This window comes from Miscanthus floridulus, chromosome 7 (assembly GCF_019320115.1).
Source record: "Miscanthus floridulus cultivar M001 chromosome 7, ASM1932011v1, whole genome shotgun sequence".
Taxonomy (NCBI): Eukaryota; Viridiplantae; Streptophyta; class Magnoliopsida; order Poales; family Poaceae; genus Miscanthus; species Miscanthus floridulus.
In genome coordinates, this window is record NC_089586.1 from 37,489,716 (window position 1) to 37,506,334 (window position 16,619).

Genomic DNA, 16,619 nt, shown 5'->3' on the forward strand with positions numbered 1-16,619 from the left:
GATTCTATGATTGCAGTAACCGTTTTGTCTTCATTTGTGTCAATCTTGCTAAAAATCTGATCGAGGTGTGGGACTCGAAGAAAAAACCATTTCATCATCTGGATGCACTGGTGGCAGAGCTAAATTAGTAAGCGATCCTAATAACATATTATTTTCTAATCACACATACCGCTTTCTAATGTTTCTCCTTTTAATGTTGCATAGTGTCCGAAGAAGACATATCGTTGGGACATAGGTCCCATTCAAGGTTATCGAAATGGAGGGGAAGTACCTAAAACAGCCGGCGGAAAATAATGAATGCGGGTTTTATGTAATGTGGGCAATGCTTCGCTACATCGGCGGGAAATCAGAAGAAGTAGATAAGTTGGTGTGTATAATCTCCATTTCATTTATGTCTATTAATAATTCAACAAAATGATTTATGTCTGTAAATAATTCAACAAAATGAATGACAACGCAAGAAATATAACCACGAAAGGCTGTTAGACATGGAGATCGTCGCACTGCAATCGGAGCTAGCAAAATTCATCTTAGCCGAGGTATTGGAAAAAGATGGAGTATTTTCCATTGCACAATCCATGAAGTTCAAGGACTAGTATGGCCCAGAGCGGCTCGCTAGATTATTGTAAGAAGTCCGAGAAGCATGCTTCATCTTATCAATTAATTTCTTTTTTATTTTGAGGGATCGAGATCTTGATAAGAACATTTGAACTATAACTGTAATATTTGTAATGTTTAATATTGATGGACCTATCGTCTACGTAGCGTATATAAAGCAAAACCCAATTCCACAAAAAAATATAAATTAAAATAAATTATAAAATAATAAAATGCGAACGGGCCATCACTGCCGGTTAGCAACAAACCAGCAGTGATGGCCAAGATGGCACTGCCGGCTTGAGCCACAAACCGGCAGCGTTGGCTTAGACATTACTGTCGGGTCTTGTCCTAAACCGGCAGTGTTGGTTACGACAACACTGCCGGCTAAAGACACAAACCGACAGTGATGTTCGAGGTTACACTGCCGGTTGGTCTCATGAACCTGCAGTATTGGTGGAACTGAACTCTGCCGGGTTGTGTAAAGGACCGGCAGTGAAGTGCAGAACACTGCCAGTTTGTAGGAACCGACAGTGATAGCTAACCCTCATCACTGTCGGTTTGGTTGTGCCGGTTCAAAATCCGGCAGTGATGGGGTATTTTGAACCGACAGTATTGTCCTGATCTGCAGTAGTGATGTTTTTGGGATTCTATAGCTTTGTTTAATTGATAGGTGTCGCCGATTGTCGTAATGGTAGTTGGTAGTTGATATTGTATGGTTTCTATCTTCGAGTTTTTAGTTGACCTTCCATACTATTCTAGAAGTGAGGGTGTTCAAGTAGTTTTACACCGTAGACACAAAATGCTATATATTTGATGTTTCATTTTTTTTGTGAGGGTTGGGTGTGGGCTATATATATATCCACTGTTTCATTTGACGACATCAAGTACAAAAGTAGATGTTTTGCATTGCGTTTTGTTTATGTGAAAGCATATATTTAGACTCTACTTTAAAGTGCTTGTCTAATATTATAGAGGAAAAAGTTTACAATTCTCTTTTGGTTGAAATACATTCTAATCACTATTTCGATTTGTTCTTCCAATAAGTTAGATTTGGGAAACTGAATTCATGTTTTCCATAATCAAGCAATTTTCTTATTGTTCCTGTTGTCAATTTGAGGTTTCTATTTATCTTTCTTGTAGATAGAGTTCTTTGTTTTCTTGTATTATTCTTTGTTCTTTGCTCATTGAAGTTGAGAAGATGTGTTCTCTCTTCACTGTTACCTCCCTTCTTTCCTTTTGACTTGCAAAGCAATGGTTGGATCCTCCTTTCTATTTTGTGCATCTTTCTCCTCTCTTTCCTATCGTATAACTCTTAAAACTTTTCTACTTTGACTTGTTTGAAATTGTCTTGTTTTTTGTGATCTATGTACTTTTTTTTTGTATTTCTCCTTCATCTAAAGATAGTTCTCTATTTACTCTAATAGTTTTCAGCTTTCTAATAAATCTTATATTGTTTCTTAGGTTTCGGAAGGTCCACATATTGCTGTCTACTGTTTGAAGGTACACTTCAATCCTATTTATTTTTCGTTTTCTACATTACTTCTTCATTGTCTCTGTCTACTTGTGTCAGCTTATGCCACTTTTTGAATGATATATAGATCCATTATTTCATTTGATGCCATCATGTATCAAGGGTATATTATTGTCCATTGTATTTGGTTACTGTGAAAGTGTACAAACACTGCTTTAAATTGTTTGTCCAATATGTAGAGGAAAAATTATTTGCAATTTTCTTGTGGTAGAAGCGCATACTAATCACCATGCATGGTGAATTCTTCTGCTAAGTTTTGGAAAATATGAAACTCACGTTTTCTATAAGCAACTTTCTCATAAAGTCATAGTGAAGCAAAATAATACATATGTATTGGAGCAGGTGGTGGTTAGCCTTTGTTAGGCTGTCTCCAACAGGAGACCCATTGCAAAACCCAAATCTAAAATAGGTCTCCAACACAATACCTATAGCCTCCAACAGAGTACCTATATGGAAGACCCATTTTAGGTGCCAGGAGAGGCATAACCCAAATCTGAGTATCCTCTCTCCTGGAGACCCATTTGTAGAAAGGGTTGTCTTTTGGGTCTTGTTGCTGGAGAAGACCAAAAATAGGTATTGAACCTTTTGCCTGTAGTGCGACCCAAGGAACGAATGTGTCTTGTATTTTGGGTCGCGGTTGTTAGAGACCGTCTTAGTTGTCACCTCAGCGTGGTTCCTATAAACCGTCACAAAATGGCAGCTTGGTGTTCTGGTTGTTCAATTCAAATGTCATAGATTTATCATAGTTGATCTACTTGTTTGGAGCTTGGTCCTCATGTGAGGGTGGTCTCCAGCAAATATTTTCGATCATTTATTTGTTTAGCTCTTGGGTTGGCGGTGTTGAAGATGTTTTTAAATATGGAAATAATTGATTCTTTTGCATGCATATCTACTCTTGATGTTAAATGTTCTTTGAGTTTCTATAGCTCTGTAACTCTGTTCAATCAATAGTAGCTAGTGATTATCTAGTAATGGTAGTTGGTTGCCGGTACTATATAGTTTCTATCTTCTAGTTCCTAATTGAGCTTCCATACTATTTTTAGAATGTGTGGTCATGAGGGTGCTCAAGTACTTCTGTGTATTAGACATCGATAGTGAACATGTGCCGTAGAAGAAAAATACCAAATATGGTATATTTGAATCAAGAATAATAATTGTCTTGTTTGCTCAGCTTGCATATATACCCACTATTCTTTTTTAGGTTTATGTATCCACTATTTCGTTCAATGCCATCAAGTACTCAAGCAGATGTCTGTTGCGTTTGTTTTTGTGTGAAAACCTAGAAATAATACTTTAAAGTGTTTGTCTAACATTGTAGAGGAAAAATTGTTTGCAAATTTCTTTTGATTGAAGTGCATACAGTAACTATGTTTATTTTGTTATTTTGAGAAATCTTGAACTCACGATATCTGTCATCAAGCAACTTTCTCATAGTTACAAATATATGATAGTGTTGCATGACAATACATATGAGCTGATGTACATGCCTGCATAGCTATTGATATCGATGGTGAACATGTGCTGTAGAAGAAAGATCTCATTTTTTTTAACTGAATACAAAGTTACCCTTGCTTTCCATATTTGAGGTTTACACTGATTTCACTCTGTTTTCTCTTTGGACATCAGCTTCTTACTTGGCTTTGATACAAGAAGTAGCATAACATGGGAGGACAGCCTGAGGGCATGCATCTGGTTTTGGAAAGGACTGAAGGATGTATTTCATCACAAGCTGTGCAAAGTAGGGGCATCGAAAAGCCCACGCCAGAAGAACTATGTGTTACTTTATCTGATAAAAAGGGGTGTTTTGCTTGCAATGAGAGGTCACACAACTTGGATCAGTGCAAGATAAAGTACAAACTTGTTTCTGCAGCACATCAATTTGGTTATGCTACAAAATTCCCATTTACCATTATTCAGCCTTCAGATGAGATTGTTGAAAAGAAGAAATTTTACCATCACTATGTTCTCATAAAATCTAATGTCACTAACTTGGACAAGGGTATATTGAAAGATGAACTCAATATGTTTTGGAAGCTTTCTGGCGATTGGGAGTTAAGGAGAGAATGCAATATGACTTTCATGGCCGCCTTCATCTCGGAGGATGACTTAATAAGTTGTTTAAAGAACACTAAGATTGAAACATTACTGCATAATAAGGAGGTGCAATTGACTGTAACAAGGTGGAAGGAAAGCGACGATGGAAGTCTTGACTTGGTTGAAGAGTGGCTTTTAGTGTGTGGGATCCCAAGAATATATAGAAACTGGAAGGAGTTATATCAGGTTGCTTCGCCATTTGGAGTGTTGATGGACGTGGATGAGGAAAGTTTGGAAGTTGGAGATAAGGAGCCTATTAGGCTAAAGACAGCATTCAGAAGTTTTGATGGTGCTCCCTTCTCTTACTACTTTGCATTTGGATAGTCTTCAAAACTAGTAATGGTCACAACAGTACAAGACAAAACAGAAGGTATGAAACATAAAAATAAGGAGTTAGACAAGGAGCATAAAAAGGAACTGCATGCAGCAAAAAGTATATTGCTGGAAGAGCCGAAGGGCATTGAAGAGTCAAGATCAAATGGAAAGGCCAAAGAAAACAAAATAAGTGCTCCAGCAGCCACAATAACAAACTCTGAGGTAACAATAACAGAGAGTTCAAAACCCATAGCCCCAAGTCCACGAAGCATGATTGGAGAAGAGCACTTCAGAGGTGAATAAGCATGATGGTTTTATTTGTAGGTTTTATTCCTAATAAAAAATATATAAAAAATGTAGGTGAATGTGTTCGGTGTTATAGGACTAGCAATTTGGTCAATTTTTGTTTGGTTTTCTGACATCATTTTTTTGACACTTTCCTAAAGGCAAAAGCCGAAGGGCATTGAAGAGTCAAGATCAAATGGAAAGGCTAAAGAAAACAAAATAAGTGCTCTGGCAGCCACAATAACAAACTCTGAGAAAATAGCAACAGAAAGTATAGTGCTGGAAGAGCCGAAGGGCATTGAAGACTCAAGATCAAATGGAAAGGCTAAAGAAAACAAAATAAGTGCTCCAGCAGCCACAATAACAAACTCTAAAAAAACAGCAACAGAAAGTTCAAAACCTGAAGGGGTGCAATCCATTGGCCTAAGTCCATGAAGCATGATTGGAGAAGAGCACTTCAAAGGTGAAAAAGCACGATGGTTTGATTTTTAGATTTTATTCCTAATATAAACACCTGTAGGAAAATGTGTTCGGTGTTATAGGACTATTTGGTCTTTTTTTTTTTTGCTTTCTGACATCATTTTGTTGACACTTTCCTGAAGGTATACAAAAGCCTCCTATCAAACATGTATTCAAAAGGAGAGGTAAGAAGTAGCAAGTTACTGAAGCAATAAACAAGAGCCCATCAAATAAAATGGATAAAGAAGTGGCTCCACATAGCAGCAGTAATGCCACAAGGACCGGAGCCTCAACTGGATGTGATATGCTGGATCAAAAAGATTGTTCAAAAATGGAACCCGATAGGGAACTGATTATGGAAGAAATAACTCTAGTAGGGGAAAGTAAAAAGGCCGAAAAGCTTGGAGCATGCAGAGATACTGAGTGCAATAATGTAGCTGCCCCTACAATCAACTCGAAGAAGACACAAATATTAGGAAACACATCAAGAACTCCGAGAGATGAGTTGATCACTAAACATACCAAAGGTGAGTGAGAATCCCTTATCCATCTAATTTTGTAATGAAATATTCATTACTTTCTTTAAATAATTTATGTGAGTTCAATGTAGAAGGAAAATGCGTCAATGGATTTGGCAATATTGTTACTTGGTCATCTAATTGATCGCAATTGGTTAGGCTAATCGGTCCCTAACCTAACTAGGCACTATAGGCATGTATGGATCCTTGCATTATCGGTAAGCCGCTAATAGTTAGCAGCTACAATTAGCCGTTGAGGATCCGAACAAGCCTGCTAATTAATAGACCTACCACTTATTAGCCGATGAACCTAATAAAAGTTAGTTCATTAGTTGATGGAGGGGTGCTAGTAGGTGCTAATAGTTCATATGCACATCCAATCAACTATCCAACTACCTAGCAGGTAGATCCAAACAACCCTTGCTAATAATTAGGTAGCTAATAGTCATTTTAGATTAGGGAATAACAACATTATGGCCTCCACATTCACATATGAAAGAGTACAGCCAGTCGAAACAATCACACACAAAGAAAGAATGAAAGATACAACTCTAGACAATCACTCAAGCCTCAATTCTAAACCCTAGAAGTTATTAGCAGCTATTAGCTGCTATGTTTTTTTTTGGAAGCACTGATTTCTCTATGATGGATTTTATATGAGTAACGAGAAGGTATTGATCTCATCCCTTTAGTGCAATGCTTTGATGATGTTTCTTAGGAAATTTGGTAAACAGTCCCATTTCTTACTTTTTTGTTATAGCATAACTGTTATTAGATATCTTTGTTGATACTTGTTTTTTTGTCCCATTTCTTACATTTGCATCCAAAATAGACACGGTATGGCGGGATCTACCACTTTATTGTTTGTCTATTTGCTTCAGCTTATTTGTTTACTCATTAGCCATGACATTCATATTCATATTCACATTAGCTGTCATATAAGAAATATATTTAACTTTCCTATATACATGGTGTGATATAGGCTACTTTCAAGTTCCGAGCAAGTTGTTATCTATGAAAGTTTCAGTGAGATGGGTCTTCAGGAGAATCTACTCAAGGGAATATATAAATATGGTAATTATTCCTATACCAGAATTATTTGTGCATGTATTTCTGGGCTGGAAACATTATTTGTGCATTTTTTTAAGGTCTGGGGAAGCCTTCGGTGGTCCATGAAAGAGGAATTGTGCCGTTATGCAAGGGCTTTGGTGTGGTCCATCGATCTTTGTCTGGAACAACTGAGACAATTTGCACCGGTGTACTGCAGCGACTTGATTATGGATCTGCAGAATGCCAGGCTTTGATCCTTGTACCAACACCCGACTTAGCACAAGAGACTGAAAATTATTAGAGCACTTGGTCAATTCCTTGGTGTTACAGCTCAAACTTGTACAGGAGGAACAAGTGCCAATGCAGAGCAGCAAACTATGTCAAGGAGAGTTCAGGTTTTAGTTGGCACCCCTGATTGCATTCTTGACGTGCTGCAAAGGCATGCATTGTCTCCAGACCACATTAGAATGCTTCTTTTGGATGAAGCAGATGAACTACTCACAGGAGGTTCCAAGGATCAGGTTAGTTTTATTACCTACCAGCTCTATTGTGGTAATCATAATGTATGACTAGTAGTATCATAGAATGCATGAGCCAAATATAAGCTATCTTGCTATGCTCATATGCTACAATCTGATGGCCCTGCCCATACTTGATTAACTTATGACTGGCCATCTTTCTTGCAGATCTATAATATTATCCTGCATCTCCCAAAGAAAATTCAGGTTGAGCTCTTCTATGCTACCTATTCCAATGAAACTATACAGACTAGCTACAGATTCATGGATAAGCATGTGGCAGTCATTGTCCCAAGAGATGAAGAACTAAAGAATGTCAAGCAGTACTATCTGACAGTTGAGAATGAAGAACTGAAGCTAGGAAAACTGTATGATCTTTGCAAGATCACAGGGGTGGAACAACGACTTATCATCTATGTGAACACAAAGGATAAGGCCGTGTCCCTCGCAAAAGATGTTGGCAAGCATTACACTGTCTCGGCAAGCCATGGTGGCATGGATCAGCGTGCCAGGGCCACAGCCATCCAGAAGTTGAAGTCTGGGTCATCCAGTATTCTCATAACTACTGACCATCGAGGCACCAATGCAATACCGCAGGTTCCCATTATCATCAACTATGACATTCCAACAGAATCTATGCGATACGTCCGTCGTCTTCAGCAGCAAAACAAACAGTTCAGGCAGCCAGTAAGTGTGGTCATTAATTTGGTAACTCCTGCTGCTCGACGCACTCTCGCTGCCATCACGAGATTTTGCAATAGATCCGTGGGGGAGCTACCCTCCGACCTGAAAATCTGAAATGACCTCTTGGTGGGCTATGGAGTGCAGAAGTAGTACATACAGAACTGGTCCTAAAGGTATCTGTGTTGGCCAACAGGATCATCGGCTCAGGTGAGTGAACCACTCACCAGTCTTGTCGAGCACCCGTTAGTGTTGCCGAGCACCCGTAAACAGGCGTTGCCCGTCCCCACACACTATGGCTGGAGCTAGAACAAGAAGAGAGAACAGAGCATGCACACACAATACAAGACACCAGCGTTGACCGAAGCCCTGTCTGTGAGATAGCAAATCTGAACTCTCTTTAATGAGTTGCCGTGGTAATCTATTTATACAACTCTATCTATCTAGTCCTAGTACAACGCACATGCTGTAATAGTAACTAGATAACATACAGGGCTGACTCTGCGCCGGCCTCTGCATGTGGCTACAGTGCTGCAGGTGAGCCGTGCGGCGCCTACACCTGCAGTTGCTACAGTATCATAGCAGGGGGCTAGTTCAGCGCTGCCTTTCCTTGTTGTGTTCACACAAGAAAAGCAGTAGTTTATTCTAACAATTCTTTCTCTAAACCTACTGCTATCCCTTGTACCCCTCCATACCGATCATCTCCTTCAGCTCCGTGAGTCGAAGACGTCCGAGCATCTTGGTGAGGACGTCTGCGAGTTGCCGACCAATTTCGACGAACTCGATGACGATCTGCCCTCCATCGACACAGTCCCTGAGGAAGTGGAACTTTACGTCGATGTGTTTACTCCGATCGTGCAGAACTGGATTCTTCGCGAGGGCGATGGCAGGCTGGTTGTCCACCATTAGTGCTGGTGGGTGAGCTTCCACGCCGGTCAGCTCACCCAGCAGCCGGCGCAACCACACAACTTGGCACGCCGCTGTGGCCGTCGCTACGTACTCTGCCTCATATGTAGATAGCGCCACCACCTTCTGTTTCAGCGACAACCATGAAATTAGGGCTGACCCGAGAAAAACGAGCACGCCAGAGGTGCTCCATCGTCCGTCGATGTCCCCCATCGATCTTGGGGAAAATGATCCCTTGATCCACCGTTCCCTTGACGTAGTGTAGTAGCCGCTTCACCACAGCCTAGTGATCCTTTCTGGGATCCTTCATGAAGCAACTGACGTAGCCCACGATGAACACAATGTCCGGCCTCATGTGGACTAGGTAGCATAGACCGCCAATGATGCTCCGGTAGAGTGTTGCATCTACCTTCGCTATGGTGCTAGCCTTTGTCAGTGTCAGCCACTCCTCCATTGGAGTCACGCATGGCTTGCACTCAGCCATGCTGCTGCTCTCCAATAGCTTGGAGGCATACGCGCTCTGACCGAGCGTGAGTTCCTCCTTCCACTATCTCACCTCGATACCAAGGTAGTAGGAGAGTGCGCCGAGATTGCTCATTAGAAAATGAGCCGCCATCTCATGCTTGAAGCTGTTGATGTTCTTCGTGCGCGCACCGGTGACGATCAAGTCATCCACATACACGCCGACGACGAGCTCCTCCTTCCCCCATCGCCGTGTGTAGAGCGCATGCTCGGTTGCGTACTGCTAAAACCTAAGCTCACCCAGCGTGGCGTCAAGCTTGGCGTTCCATGCTCGAGGGGCCTGCCGCAGACTGTAGAGCGCCTTGCGCAGTCAGAGCACCCTATGCTCCTCTCCCTTGACGGCAAAACCTAGAGGTTGCCTAACGAAGACCATCTCCTCCAGCTTATCGTTGAGGAAGACCGATTTAACGTCCAAGTGATAGATGCACCAATCCTTTGCTGCTGCCAAGGCTAGTAGCAAACGGACCGACTCCATGCGCGTTACTAGCGCAAAGACCTCCTCGAAGTATATGCCCTCGCGCTGAACAAAGCCTCGGGCGATGAGGCGTGCCTTGTGCTTGACAATGGCGTCGAGCTCGTCCCGCTTTACCTTGTACACCCACTTCAAGCAGATCGGACGACATCCTAGAGGTGGATCAATGAGCTGCCATGTCCCATTTTCCTCGATCGCCTTCATCTCCTCCAGCATCGCCCGTCACCAGTTTCTGTCCTGCTCGGCCAGCGCGAACGTGGGTGGTTCCTCTGCACTGACGAGTAGTAGCTCTGCATCATTGATCAGCCGACCAGCCAGTCCTGAGGCTCCTGTGCCACTGCCGATGTCGTCCAGCCTATGGAACCACACCTCCTCACCTTTGTGGTAGGCATCCATGAACTCAGTGATGTCACTGGGAGGTGAGGTGAACTCGATCGACGTCGATAGAGTTCTCTGTTCCGCCGGAGTGCTCGGCATAGCACCTGAAGTGCTCGGCACCCTAGTTGCAGTGCTTGGCACTACTTCTGAACAACTCGTCATAACTCCTGCAGTGTTTGGCCACACTGTAGGAGTGCCCAGCCTTAGTCTTAGAGTGGTCAGCACCACTGCAAAATGTCTTGGCTCCGCCACGAGAGTGCTCGGCACCTGTCCTGAAGTGGTCGCCACCACTGCAGAACCTCCCGGCACCACTCCTAGCGTGCTCGGCATCCCTCCCGAAGTGCTCGGCACTGCCCTAGGAGTGCCTGACTCTGCCGCTAGAGTGCTCGGCACCTCTTCCCCAGCGTCTCCACCACCGTAGATGACTAAGTGCTCGACGACAAAGGTGCTGGTGAAGCTGCCAGCTTCCCCCATGCTCGGACTGCTCCAGTCCTAAGCCGCCTTCTCGTCGAACACGATGTCGCACGAGACAAGGACCTTGTCTCCATGTGGGTCATAGAGCCGATACACCTTGGTACCCTCCGCGTAGCCTAGGAACACCATCGGTGTGCTCCTGTCCTCCAGCTTGGTGAGGTTCGGCTTCGTCTTCCTAACGTGGCCGATGCAGCCGAATGTCCAGAGGAAGGACACATTTGGCTTACGCCCATACCAAGCTTCGAACGACATCTTGCCTGTCAGGGCTTTGGTCAAAGTGCGGTTGAGGATGAACGCCGCTGTGGTCATCGCCTTCCCCCAGAACCTTGCCGGCATGCCTTTGGCCTTCATCATGGATCGGGCCATGCTGACCACCATCTGGTTTCGTCGCTCCACCATGCCATTCTATTATGGTGAGTATGGCGTGGTGTGGTGTTGCCCCACACCCTGATCCGCATAGTATGCAGCGAACTCCACCGAAGTGAATTCACCGCTACGATCAGTCCTTAGCATGCAGAGCTTCTTGCCGCTCTTAGCCTCCGCGCACATCTTGAACTTCTTGATCACCGTCGCCGCTTCATCCTTGCTCATCAGGAGTTGCAGCCACATGTAGTGACTATAATCATCCATGAGTAGGAGGAAGTATCATCGACCACCATTTGTAGCAGGCATGATCGGCCCACAGAGGTCGTCATGGACGAGCTCGAGAGCGTCCTTCGCGTGATACTTGGTCGCCTTTAGGAAAGGTAGCCTCCTCTACTTCCTGGCCAGGCAGTTATCACACAGCTCACCTCCATGCTTGATGTGGGGTAGCCCTCGGACCATCCTCTCTAGCCGACCAAGCGTGTCGAAGCTAAGATGTCTGAACCGGGCATACCACATCCACGGTTCCTCGGAGTGCCTTGTCGCCAGGCACACCAGCTGCTCTACCTTTAGGTCAAGCAGGTACAACCGGTTCAGGGACCTCTTCACCTTGGTGAGAAGTCACTGCTCCCGGTCCCTGATCCTAAGGACTTCATCCTTGATCAGTACCTCGCTACCGCGCTCATCCAGTTGACCAATGCTGATGATGCTAGAACGCAGCTAAGGGATGTAATATACATCCGTTAGTGCGTGGTGCTCCCCGTTCTAGCACCTGAAGATGATGGTGCCATGCCCTTGGATAGCCACCCCACCCTTGAGCCGTCACCAAACTTCACCGTACTGGTAACATCGTCGTCGAGCTCGGAGAAGGATGCCTTGGAGCCCATCATGTGGTTGCTGTCACCGGAGTCTAGATACCACCGCTGCTCCAGGTCGGCGCCCACATGTCCAAAATAGACTTGGGCGCGTGGTTCGTCAAGGTTGACAGTCTTCAGGGCCTTCCCAGGTCCTTCCACCATCGTCGCCTCTTCCTTCTCCTCGGCCTCGACGTCGTGCAGTGCACAGAACGTCGCCATCAGGATAGTGGCCTCATCCTCATCATCAGCTTACGCCAGATGAGCTTCAGCCTTCTTCTTCTGCTTGCGATTTGGGCACTCTCGTGCCTAATGACCCATCTTCCCGCAGTGCCGACAGGCGTTGGGGTCAACCTACTTCTTCTTCTCTGAAGAAGCCTTGCCGCGGTGCTTGCCATCGCCACCGCGGCTAGAGGAGGCTGCCTTCCTAGAGTTCCTCCGAGCAGCCCACTTCTCTTCCATCAGCAGCAGTTTGCCGCTATCCTTCGTTGTTGTCGCCTGCTCCAGGCGCTCGTCCAGCGCCCACAGACGACCTGTCACATCCTCAATGGTGAGGGTGGACAAGTCCAGCATCGTCTCTATGGAGAGAGCGATCTGGATGTACTTTGCTGGCACGGAGTAGAGGTACTTGGAGACCACCTCCTCTTCGTCGATGGTGACACTGTGGCTCTTCAACTTGTTGATGAGCGTCTGCAGGCGGAGGGAGAAGTCCTCCACCATTTTATCATCCTTGAACTTGAGGTTGGCGTACTCCTACTTCAGAAGCTAGGCCGTAGCCTTCTTTGCACGGTCGGAACCGACGCGCATCGCCGCAATAGCCTCCCACGCCTCCTTAGCCGAGCTCTTTGCCCCCAACGGCTCCCTGTACTCCGCCGGTACAGCAGTGAGGATAGCCTCCAACGCTGACATGTCATCCTCCTCATTGTTCGTGCCCTTGTCAACAGCATTCCAGAGTCGTCGGGCTCTGAGCTTGACCTTCATAGTCACTGACCACTCTCCATAGTTGGTGCGAGTCAGCGTCGGCCAACTGGTGCCGCTGACCTCCCGCACCGTGCGAACAACGACCTCTGGTCGTGGCTGGACAGCCACAGCAGTGCCACTGCTGTCACCCATCTCCAAACCGTCCGTCATCACCAACGGTTAGTCTGACGATGGCGCTTGTACGGCTCTGATACCACTTGTTGGCCCACAGGATCACCGGCTTAGGTGAGTGAACCACTCACCAGTCTTGCCGGACACCTGCTATTGTTGCCGAGCACCCACTAGCCGTGCCGACCACGAACATGCGTTGTCCGTCCCCACACACTATGGCTGAAGCTAGAAGAAGAAGAAAGAATAGAGCATGCACACACAATATAAGACACTAGCGTTGACCGAAGCTCTATCTGTGAGATGGCAAATCTGAACTCTCTTTACTGAGTTGCCGTGGTAGTCTATTTATATAACTCTATCCATCTAGTCCTAGTACAACGCACATGCTGTAACGGTAACTAGATAACATACAGGACTGACTCTACGCCGGCCTCTGCATGTGGCTACAGTGCTGCAGGTGAGCCATGTGACGCCTGCACCTACAGCGCTATAGTATCACAACAGGGGGCCAGGCCGGCGTCGCCTTCCCTTGCTGTGTTCATACAAGTAGTTTATTCTAAAAATCTGCACAAGTTCTTCATGGCTAGCTGCAAGGAAGCTTTGAAGTTTACCATTAGGTCTCTGTCTGTATGTCGCTATTTCTTGTGATGTGGTCACCAGACTAGTGCTATTTGCACGCCTAGGGAAAGTAAGCTAGGCCGCATGCGCGTTTATTTTCTCTTAAGATACTTTGCGCTTGTTGAAATTTGAAGAACCATGCATGGAAACTTCAATTTCCTATCACTGGATGTAATACTGTTCTTTTTACTGGATATGGTCGTTGTGGCGGTTGAATGTTATATGATAACTTATCTTGTTTTTCTCCTTTTTCTGGTCATTGTAGTAATATATTACGTAGTAATTAATTATTAAGTGATGGTACGGCAAGTTAGAAATAACGCAATGTTCCGCTGATGAGCAAAATTATGTACGCTGTACGGATGATACTAGATGTCCCCAGCTGATCAAATAGAGCGATGTAGAAACCAATCCCTGCACCAAATTGCTGGTAAAATATTATCTACGTACCTGTAGTTTTCTGTGAGCACAATGATTTTACGCTTTGTTTTTCTACTTTGCGATGATATATCTTAAGGCATATTAATGAATCAAATATCAATATATATACATTTTTTCTGAGAACAGTTAGGTAAATAAAAAAATATGTATTAGAGAAATATGTTCCTTGTGCTCCTTTACTCCTAGTCATGCATGTGTGAAGGTGTTATGGTGGGTCCAGTATATCAGTGAAGCAAGCGTAGCCATGGCTAAGTCTAAGTGTCTTGTGGCGTGGGCCTAGGTGGGGCGGTCACCACAGGTTGACTAGCGACATCCTGCTTCTCAGGAAAGGATCAAGATTAGTTTGTTAGATCTTTTAGACTTTGCGTGAGTTTGTTAGCTAGTTGTTAGTATTTGACTATAAGTATTGAAAACTTGGTTAATAAAAAGGATTAGCTGGAAATTAATTACAACCTCTCCCACTCCTCTGTTACTCGCACACGCGCCCTCCGCCACCATCGCCGCCAGGCGATTAAGCCTCGGCCACCCACCTCTGTGCCCTACTTCCTACACAACAACCCGAGCTCTTTTTTTTAATCAGGGATTTCATTACTCATTAGACTCAGCCAAATCGCTGGTCACCAAATTCTCGACAAAGCGAGGTACATCCCCCCAAGTGATTTGATCATCACTGGGACATTTACACCCAAATGCCCGCTAAATCATTTGCAACTTTATTACATAATCTAGGACACGCTTGTACTCTAGCCTCTCAAACTCCGACATCAGCAATAGCCGAAGCTCAGTGATAACTCCGCCCAATGCCGAAAGTCTATACTCATCACTCTCTACAGTAGACTTAACTAAAGAAGCATCAGTTTCCAGCACAATTTTACTGATCCCCAACTGTGCAGCAGCTTTGGCTCCGGCCAGACAGCCTAGCAACTCTGCATGAAAAGCGTCAAGTAGGAAATTTGCTTTCCCTGTACCCGCCAATACCATCATGCCTTGATCATCACGGATAATGAATCCCCATCCAACCCATACTAGTGTTAGGATCGAAGGCACCATCCAAGTTGATTTTGAGCTCACCTTGCTGCGGCCTGTTCCAGGTCTGCACCTGTCGAGAATCCGACAATAGACTGGGCTGCCCCCTTGCTTGGAACTTGTCTGCCATAGCAGCAGCTATATACGCTAACTCCAGAGCTGATCTTCTCCCTTCTTCTCTCAGTTTATTGCGCCCATCCCACCAAAGCCAAAGTAGCATAATAACAGTCAGCTGCGTTTTTGCTTCCAGCTTGAGTATCATCTCCATCATTTCTCTAGCTGAGCCAGCTTCAGATAAATCTACACTGAACAACCTCCAAGTTCAGTTCCCTCCACACACCTTTCACCTCTTTGCATCTTAGGAACAAATGACCTCCATCTTCATCTAATCTTTGACATAGGCTGCAACATGTGTCAATTTTCATCCCCCACCTCTTCAGTATGTTCTATACCGCCAAAGTATTGTGACTCAGGCGCCATAAGAAATGTTTGATTTTCGGAGGGCAATCCAACTTCCAAAGTTTCTGCCAGAAATCAGTCTTGCCATTGCTACCTTCTGTATCCCCCAGCCGCGCTCTCTGTGACTTTCTTTCTTCTGAAGCATGGTGCACTTTGTAAGCCGAATGGACTGAAAATTTACCTTTTGGATCAAAATGCCAGCCCACCACATCATCCATCTCCGTGTGCACCGGCATGGAGCGAATCAGCTTGACATCTTCCTCCCAGAATGTTTGTGTTAGGAGTTGCGTGTCCCACTATTCGGTCACCGGATCAAAGAGCTCTCCCACTTTCTGTAAGAGACTACCAGCACGCTGTGTTATAGGCCGATGTGTCACCCCCCTCGGCAACCATGGATCAAACCAAATGTCAACATTTTGCCCATTTCCCACTCTCCAGATCACTCCCTCCTTCAAGACCTCTATCCCCTGCACTATGCTTCGCCAAGTATAGGAGCAGCCATTCTTCGCCACTGCTTCTAAGATGTGTGCATTCGGGAAATACTTGGCTTTCAAGATCTTTGCACACAGCGACTCCGGGTCTTGGATCAACCTCCAACCCTGTTTGGCTAACATAGCCATGTTGAAAGAGTGAAGGTCCCTGAACCCCAACCCACCATCTGCCTTTGAAGCCACCAATTTCTCCCAACTCACCCAATGCATACTATTCTCTTTGTCTTGGTTGTTCCACCAATATTTTGCTATCAGAGAACTTATTTGGTTACACATTTCCTTTGTTATATCAAAACACCCCATAGCAAACACAGGAATTGCCTATGCTACAGCCTTAATCATGATTTCTTTGCCAGCCTTTGAGAGTAACTTCTCCTTCCAAACTTGAATGTATTGCCAAATTCTCTCTTTAAGACATGCAAATGCATTTTTCTTCGATTTGCCCACTGAAACCGGTAAGCCCAAATACTTT

General features: G+C 44.7%; 1 pseudogene; it reads left to right on the forward strand.

Annotated features, from left to right (window-relative positions):
• Positions 1-3,793: 3,793 nt before the first annotated feature.
• Positions 3,794-8,168, forward strand: LOC136465371 (eukaryotic initiation factor 4A-3-like; annotated as a pseudogene).
• Positions 8,169-16,619: the final 8,451 nt, after the last annotated feature.